Source organism: Microtus pennsylvanicus, chromosome 10 (genome assembly GCF_037038515.1).
Source record: "Microtus pennsylvanicus isolate mMicPen1 chromosome 10, mMicPen1.hap1, whole genome shotgun sequence".
Lineage (NCBI taxonomy): Eukaryota > Metazoa > Chordata > Mammalia > Rodentia > Cricetidae > Microtus > Microtus pennsylvanicus.
In genome coordinates, this window is record NC_134588.1 from 10,659,926 (window position 1) to 10,669,328 (window position 9,403).

Below are 9,403 nucleotides of genomic sequence, written 5' to 3' on the forward strand. Positions count from 1 at the left end.
TCACAGACAGTAGTGTAAACAATGCCATCGTCTGAGTGGATTTTGGCTGCAAGGAGTTTTTAGTCACGGTAGAATATTAATCACTATTAAAACTGTTTTCAACCAGATTGCTATTTACCTACTGAAATTCTTCCTTTCATAAGGCTTTTAATCTGATCGATGCATCTACCACATGATAGAGAGAGGCTAAACAATTGTGTATTTCTTTCCCCATGTTTCTGCACACAGAACAATTTATACCTGCAGAGCATCTGAGTTTAAAGAGGTGTTCAGCTTTTGCACCATCGGTGGATGCTTAATAGAAAATCAGGGAAATACACAACGAAGACTTGGAAGGTCTATATTTTAAACAATCCATCTGGACACCTTCCCAAATCAAAATCTTATTCAAATTACAAAGCAAAATAATGAGGTTTATATTAGTTGGTAAAGTTCACGTAAGCTAAAAGACCTGAGTTCACTTCTCTGGCAGTTAAGTAAAAATCCTGGTGTATCTGGCATAATCTGCAACCTTAGTTATGGGGTAGAAAATAGAGAGAGGCAGATCTCCAGCATTTATTGGCTAGCCAGTCTAACCATCCTGTGCATGCTGAGTTCAAATGGGAGATTATCTCAGAATTAGAAGGTAGATAGTGATATTAGAAGACATGAATGTGAACACATTCATACATGCACATATACACCTACAAGCACATGTACACACCCACACATTGTATGTAAACACACACAGGAAAATAAAAGATAAAACTAGTGGAGTAAACTGCATTGTATCTTACTCTTCTCTCATTTTCTCTTGAACAATTCTATTCTTCCATAATGGGACAAAGAAAAGCCATCACTCATCGCATGGTATCTGCTGTTGAGTAATCAGGGAGTGGTCCATCTACTGACTCCACCATACTCTTGAGAAGCATTCCTGGGAGATATGTTTGGCCATCTTCATTTTATTAATAAGATTCTGGTAGGATAGACAATGAAATATTGAATAGTATAAAAATTAAGCGCTCCTACTCATAGGCTCCTGGCGGATGAGCCCCACTCTCCAGCAGCTTCACTTTTGGAGTCCTGTCAGATGTAATTACTGCTGTGCAGATGACAGACTGGACGAGAAGAGAGTTTCTATATGACCATGTTGTTCATTCTGTTTGGAAAATTTCTATTTTTGGAGAAGTTTGACTTCACATTTCAAGGTTTGTTTTAGTGACTGAAGGATGACTACCACCACATTTTCAGTTTTGTTTTGTTTTTGTAAAATGTCAGTGCAGCAGAAGGTCATTATGTTTTAAGTTTTTTTTCTTTGCAACTTAATTTTCTTATTTACATTAGGTTTTCCTTCCTTATAGAAAATAGTTGGTAACAGGACAAAGTAAACAGAAAACATGTTACCCTTGAGTCTTGCAGACCTAAAACTGACTTAAGAAAGCAGGTTAGAAAACACATAAGTAAAGGGCAGCCATTAGCATCAGACTCTGTGTCAAGTGTCTCCCACTATGAGCACTGTTGGAGATTTTAAGTTAACAAAGATCACTTCCTCTGAGAAGAGAAATTCGCAGGTGACATCATAAATCAATACTTTGTCTCTTTGTGGTAAACGTTGTTCAGGTCAGGCCAAATCAGGGGTATTTGTCTTAACAGGATAGCCAAGCCTTAGAATAATGAAGGCAGAATTCTGTGTTTGTGGAGGGGTGGACATCCATATGAATTACTAGGCAGTTGACCCACATGATGAGTGAAATATACTAGAACATGCTTGCTTCCCATGGACATGTGATACCAGGCCCTGCACCAAGTTGGTTATCAGAGGAGTGTTCCTCTTCCAATGTGTCTTGTACTTACATTTTAGAGGCACAGGTATGTCACATTCAGACAGAGATATCAAAAGGAATCTCTCTTTTACGGTTGTGCCTGTGACTTTCCAAAGAACTGCCCTCTCAAAATGACTTGGATGTCATTGGATATGCTTTTTTTTCTGAAAAGTTTTCTTAAGTAATTTTACAAAATGTGTTTTGGGAGTGAAGCTGAAATACTGAGACTGACTCTTGACTTGGAAACTGCATAGTATGATAGCTTTAGCTTTAGCATACAGTTTGATTCCTCTTTTTCAAAACGTATTGTGTGTGTATGCTTACAAACATGTGTATGTATGTGTATCTGTGAGTGTATGTGTACATGTGTCTATTTGAGCATATGTGTGTCTCTGTATGTTCCTGTGTATAAGTGTGCATGCATGTGTGTGTGAGCACAAGTGTGTGTATGTTTATGCATTGGGTGTGTGCTTGTGCATGCTCATGTTGTGAAGTGTGAACTTGTGTGTGGGTATGGGTGTGCATGTGAATAAGTGTATGTTTGTGCCATTTGTTCATGTGTGTGTTCATGTGTGTGTATGTCACCTGTGTATTGATGACTATGGAGGTCAGAAGAGAGCATCACATATATCACTGGAGCAACTGGAATTACAGGCTGTTATGGGCAGCCTGAAAAAGGGTTGAATGCAGAAACTGGGTCTTCTAAAAGAGCAACAAGTACTCTTGAGTGCAGATCCATTTTTTTCCAGGCCCCTGGAATCAAGTTTAAACACCTGTAATGCATAGACTCAAATAGATTTTGGCTTTGTCGATCTTTAATATTTCATGGAAGCATGTGAGGAATGATAGTTTCATTGTAAATTTTCAGTTATCATTGTGAAAAATCTAGGCAAAGCAGACAATTCTTCCATTTATCCCTGGAGTAAAAATAGTTGCAAGCACCTAAAAAGATCTTACTCATTCTAGGAAACTATGCATAATTCTTACTCAATGCATCATAACCAACTAACAGAAGTTGGGTGAGCAAAACTCTTGTGCGTACACTGTAACACTGTTTTTTTATTAGATGCCAAAGGGTATTTGGTCCTATCTTCAGGATTTGAGTCTACTTTACAACCAAATTCCTGAACGACAGCTGATTCCAACTTCTCTGATTCCCCATCAGGACAGGAATATATTCTGAGCAAATTAAGCCTATCACAACTGCTGCAGGCTTCTGTAGGAGTGGTTATATGGTACTTGTTATGCAGTCAATATCTGACAAGAAAGACCTACAGAAAGAGTTAGTTTTCTTAAGATAAACAGAGAGGTGTGTGGATAAAATGCTAATTGGTCCTGCAGTTTCTTCCAATCAGTGGCATGAGCTCATGAGGATAGGAGGTAATGAGAGCTACTCTAGTCCATTAGGTGTGTGCTTGTGGAAACCAGAGATCTCTGCTGTGAGTCTTCCTCTATTCGTCTCAGGCTTTTAGAAAATATTCATCTTTAGTTTATGTTTCTCCCTCTGCATTTGCCATGAATATGTGGGTGCCGGAAGAGTCCTTTTGAGTATCAGATCTCTTGAAGCTGGAGTGGTGGACCATTTTAAGCTGTCCAGAGAGGGCGCAGGTAACTGAATTTAGGTCCTCTGGAAAGGTAACGTATTTTCCTATCTGATGACCTGTCCCTGCAGCAACTCGATCTTATTATTTTTGAGACAAGGTTTCACAGTGAACTTGGAGCAATGAACTTGGACTTGGCAACACTAGAGGCCAAGTTGATCCAAAACTCTCTTGCTGACCTCTCCATAAGTATTTACCACTGTACTCAGTTTTTTTTTACATCGGTGGAGGAATCTGAATTTGTATTTGCATGGTAAACACTTGACTGACTGAGCAATATCTCCAGGCCCATTTTTTGGCAGTTTTATTAACAATACTAAATGAGTTCTACAGTGGAAGACAACTTCTATATGTAAGCCAGTGATATTTAGGTTCTCTAGAAGGTATAATAATGCATATTAAATATCAATCTCTCTCAATGTGGTGGTGCATGCCTTTAATCCCCGCACTTGGTATGCAGGGGCAGCAGATCTCTGTGAGTTCAATACCAGCCTGTTCTACAAAGCGAGTTCCAGGACAACCAGGACTATTACACAGAGAAACCCTGTCTCAAAAAAACGAAAAGAAAACCAAAACAAAACAAAACAAAATTTCCACTTGGGCTTCTTCACTTAAGCTAAAATATGATTGAAATTTTCAAATTCATGAGAAGGTTTCTTTATGGTTTCTGCAGTCCATCCATATCCCAGTACACAGCTGAACCAATGATATGCTCTTACTAAGTGTGCTGGACTTGATGACTGAAAATAGACGCCTGTCACACCTGAAGTTCCTTCCTGATGTTTACATAATCCAGGCAACTATCCAAAGAGAGGATCTGCAGCATTCTCAAGTAGGAAGAGGCAAATAATATTATAATGTTCTCCAGAGTCATATTTTCAAGAAATCAATATGCAGTAGAAACAATTGCTTTCCAAGGTTTATTTCATTATGTAACCTTTCCCTTAGTGTCCTTTTATCCCTTTTGCATTTAAACTAGGATAGAAAACACACTGAAAATATCTCTAATAAGCTTTTTATTGGCATTTTTAATAACATGAAATGAATGCTAGCCTAGAGCCAGCAGGGGGTGTGTTGACTAGGAGGAAGGAAAAATGCACACAGCTAGCATGGGCAGGGGAGGGACAGAAGGAGGGAGGGAAAGAGGGAGAGAGAAAAAAAGATCTAAAATTTGCATGTGAGAGATTTTGTAAGGTTGCAGACTTGTGCCTCATTGTGCTAAATAGGAGGCAGGATGCAGAAGGTTTCAGAAGAGAAAAATAAATGTATTAATATATACTTCAAGTATGCCTTAGCATCTCTGACCTTATTTATGTGAAATAAACCATTCAAGTCCTAAATTAATAAATGTTTGCAAGTCAATGCAGAGAAGTACATTATCTTAATTATTCTTATTCTTATTAAAATGAACATGCAACCTGTCCCCTTCTAATAGAATATTTAAATTATTGTAACCATCTAAAAATATACACAACGTAGATAATGTATGTTCATTCTCAATATTACAGAATCAAGAATATATAGGTTTAGGCAATGCACAGGAGTTTCTACTTTCATTATAAATCCTTTCAATCATTTTCTATTAAGTAATTTCTCTGTGTTAATCTCATTAGAAATGATGTAAATTGTAGGTCAACTAGGTGTACTCTGATTTTGTGGGAGTTATGATATATCATTGGAACCAAATGCATCCAATTTAAGAGAGTATACACTGTGAAAAACAAGGGGGTCGTCTGTATATGTGTGGGTGTCACACCTGCACATCCACAGGCCTGAGTCAAAAATACTGAAGTACATGTGCGCTGGATATGCACTTGTTTTCTCTTGTGGTCATCTTCAAAATAGTATAAGGTAAGGATTTGGTGCAATTTGAATTGTTTTAGGTATCATAACTCACCAGAGATGTTTCTATGAGTAATGATGCATAGGTTTCATGCACATACCTCCTCATTTCTTGCAAATGTCTTGAGCACTCTACACTTTTCATTTCTACAGCTTTGTTCTGGAGCCATGTCCTGAATTTCCAAGAAAAGTAGTCTTTGAAAACAATTCCATTCACAAATATTTAAACTGGAAAATTTGCCATATGTGTTAGTGGTATGAATTTATTTCAGTGGAATGCATATTGTTTGAGTCAAGCAAGAGTTCTCTATTAGTGACATAATAATTAGATTGAAAATATTAAACTAGATACTAGAAGCACATAGGCATCACAGTTAAGAAAATGTTTGGTGGCCAAGTAAAATAAAAACCCAAAAAGGAAAAATAATAGACGAAGCTTACAGCCTTTTGTCTATAGGCCAAGACATGGACATAAACTGCTTTTATATTTAAAATATCCCCAAAAGACTAGTGCACTGTAGCATATGAGAACTACATACAATATTTCAATGTTCCTGAGTACTTATTTGTATTAAACAGCCAAGTGTAACCACCTTCCTTCACAATGGTTGTGGAGCTGGAAGTTTTCAGAGAAGTTGCAGGAAGTCGCAGGTGTCTCTCAGTGACACAGTGCCTTCCTAGCATGGTCAATAAAGGAAGGCACCCTTAATTCAGTTTCTTTCTCTTTCTCTCTCTCAATCTCTCTCTCTCTCTCTCTCTCTCTCTCTCATACTCACACAGAGAGAGAGGGGGGCGGGGAGGAGAGAGGCTTGTGTATGTGTATTTGGATATAGTAACTGATATTCAGATTTCAAAATATAGTCAGTTTAAGTCCTTTAAAACCAGAATGATCCTTGAGAGGTTTCTCTCTTCTGAGCATGACCATGATTCATGGGACTACTTTTCCTACCCCTTGACTATGACTCTGTGTCACTTGTATCTTGCCACTTCTTGTGAATAGGTGGAATTTACATAAAGAATTCCCTTAGACATCTTTTGGAACATGCATGTGTGGTGTGTGTTTTTGTATGTAAGTGCTTGGGTGTGTTTTCATGTTGAGGCTGGAGACTGGCATGAGCTGTTTTCCTTAGCCAGTTTCTGCCTTATTTCTGAAACAGTATTCAGTGAACCCGGACCTTGTCAGCACAGCTTGCACTACTGGCCATTAGCCCCGCTAGTCCTCCTGCCTCACTTCTCCAGTATTGGGATGATAGGCACATGCCACCCCAATGGCATGTGTACATTGATGCTAGAGACTGATAACTCAGATCTTCACGTTTTCACAGCAAGCATTTGTTCAATGAGCCACCTCCCCATGAACATTTACTCTTTGAGAATTCCTTAAAGCGCTGTGTCTCATTTACTTAATAACTGCCTATGCCTCTTGTTCTGTCCTTCCATTGTGTTTTATGGCCACAAAATCTTGCAATTTATCTCACTGTCTGACTCACTTCCACCTGTATCAGCACAAAGGCAGTCCAGGATATGGACAAGCAAAAGAAAAAAAGAGCATGACAGCTCATGAATATTCATGATTTAGCATGTTCCCTTCAGACAACTGATTATCTTTGCTTTCCATGGTTAGGAGAACAAAGCCAAGTCATTAGAAAGCTGCCCTTGGAAGATGACCTGTGGCAGAGGCTGGAGGTGTGAGAAGATGCCTGTGTATGTTTGTCAGGAAAGAGGGAGCAACATTTCCACAAGAGCAGGGCAGACTCACTTGCAGCTTCCAAACGGACCAGAGCCGCATCTAGAAGTCAGGTTTTGTGACAATTACAGAAGCCTGATGCGAACACTTGATGCTCAGCAGAGCCACGGGTATTTGCGATGGATGATAATTGAGCAACAGCTCCACAGGAGCTCCAGTGACCCTGGAGACAATCCCCTGAGTGAGCTGACTGTGAGAGTTTCTTCACATACTGTGTTGATTGAGGTGGGAAGACCCACCCAAACTGTGGCTGATACCATTCCATGTGCTGTGATTCCGGACTGAATAAAGAGCTATCTGAGTGCCAGCTTCCCTCTCTCCGCTTCCTGACTGTATGCCATGTGAGCAGCTGCCTCACACGCTTGCTGACAGGTTTTCCCCTCCTGGTAGATTGTACCCTCAGTGACAGCGGAAATAAAGCCTTGTGATATTGCTTTCTGCTATTTTCTTGGAGAAATGAGAATAATAACAAGAGTAACACAATACTGACAGTTCTTACTTTTCAGACATAACTAAATTTCATATTTCATAGTTCTTTGGTCATTTCTTATAGATAAACTCTCATTGATGTAGCAGAAGGAATAGGGATGGGGCATCTTGGAATGTAGATGGTTATTGGAATGATTCTGAAGCCAAAAAAATGCATATTCCAGGGAAAAAATAGATAGCTCTATCAGTATATTTCTTGTCTTACCCTTTTATCATTGAGAAAAGTTGTACACTCTTGCAGGCAATATAGAAAGAGGCCAGGCATTTCACTCCGCAGTTTTGACCCAACCTGTAAGTACATTCATTTTTTTTTAATTTTCTATACTTAAGCATTTAAATCCAGAACCAGGCTTTAAGAATGGGGGCTCTAAAGTAGGTGAAGAGATACAAGGATATAATTTCTCTTTCAACATATGTTTTTGTATTGATTATTTCTAACACTTTACATAAGAAAATAACAACTTATGGAACTGAGATTCAATGGTAGGATTATTGGGCATATATTACGTTTTCACCTCTTTTTAGGTATGTTACAGAGTAGGCAGAATATTTAAGTTAATTTTATCTCTAAAATGGCATGGTGTCAAATCAAACAGTATCATAAAAGTCAGCGATAAGGTGAATGAATACATGACTCATGCCTGAAGGACTCCTTAAAAATTCACTGTTTGCTGGTTGGTTATGTGTGAATTATGTATTCTATAAACCCCAGCTCATGGCATACCCTGCTTGCTTTTTCTCTTATACATAGTAGAACCTCATGAGCAGAGCAAGGTCAGCTCTCACATTCACTTCGGTAATCCAACATCTAAAATGTGGGTAATGAGTAAAGTGCCTGTTGTGCAAGCCTAAGGACCTGAGATCAGATCCTCCACTGCCATGCAAACAGCAAAGCACAAAAGTGGGCACCTGCAGTCTCAGCACCGGAGATGTGGGGTCTCACTGGAAACCACTCTGGCCTCCGGACACACTCAGTGTACAACAGGAGACTGTCTGCACACATGAGGGAGGAAGAAAGCAGAGAGAGAGAGACACCATGGAGCCACCAGAGACGGATGTGCCGAATCTTTCCCAGTAGATCACATCCATGTGGCAATACACAGATTAATAGAAATGGGTTAAATCAAGATGGGCGATGGTGGCGCACAACTTTAATCCCAGCACTCGGGAGGCAGAGGCAGGCAGATCTCTGTGAGTTCGAGACCAGCCTGGTCTACAGAGCTAGTTCCAGGACAGGCTCCAAAGCCACAGAGAAACCCTGTCTCGAAAAACCAAAAGAAAAAAAAAAAAACAAGGGTTAAATCAAGATGTGAGAGTTAGCCAGTAAGAGGCTAGAATTAATGAGCCAAGCACTGCTTTAATTAATACAGTTTCTGTGTGGTTATTTCGGGTGTTAGCTAGCCAGGTGGCCGGGACAAACAAGGGGCCCTCTCCTTGTAACAGAACAGCTGGGACAAATAGCTGCAATGGTTTACTCTGTCCTGGATGTGGTGTAGAAGGAGTCCAGGAACTCTAACTTCCTGGAAGTCTTCCAGTTGACCAAATAACTGAGTGGAAGCACAGGTTTGGAGTGGTCATCATGCTTATCAAAGAGATCTGCGAGGAACATCAAAACCACATCATAAGTATCTCCAGTGGAGTGTCCAGGCCATGCTTAACAATATCTTTCAAGCCTACCTCTGTCCATCAGTTGGCATTGAACACTAATGAGACCTACTAAGTTAGCAATGAGACCTTCTGTGATATCTGTCCTTGTACCTCAGTTTTACCCCACTGGCATTCAGGGATCTGTACTACCTCACTCAGTCACTATACTGGGAGTCACCAGCGGCCTCTACTTCCCTGATCAGCTAACTATCAACTGACTTAACAAAAGCTAACTATCAACTTGGTGCCCTCCCCACGTCTTAATTTTTGAC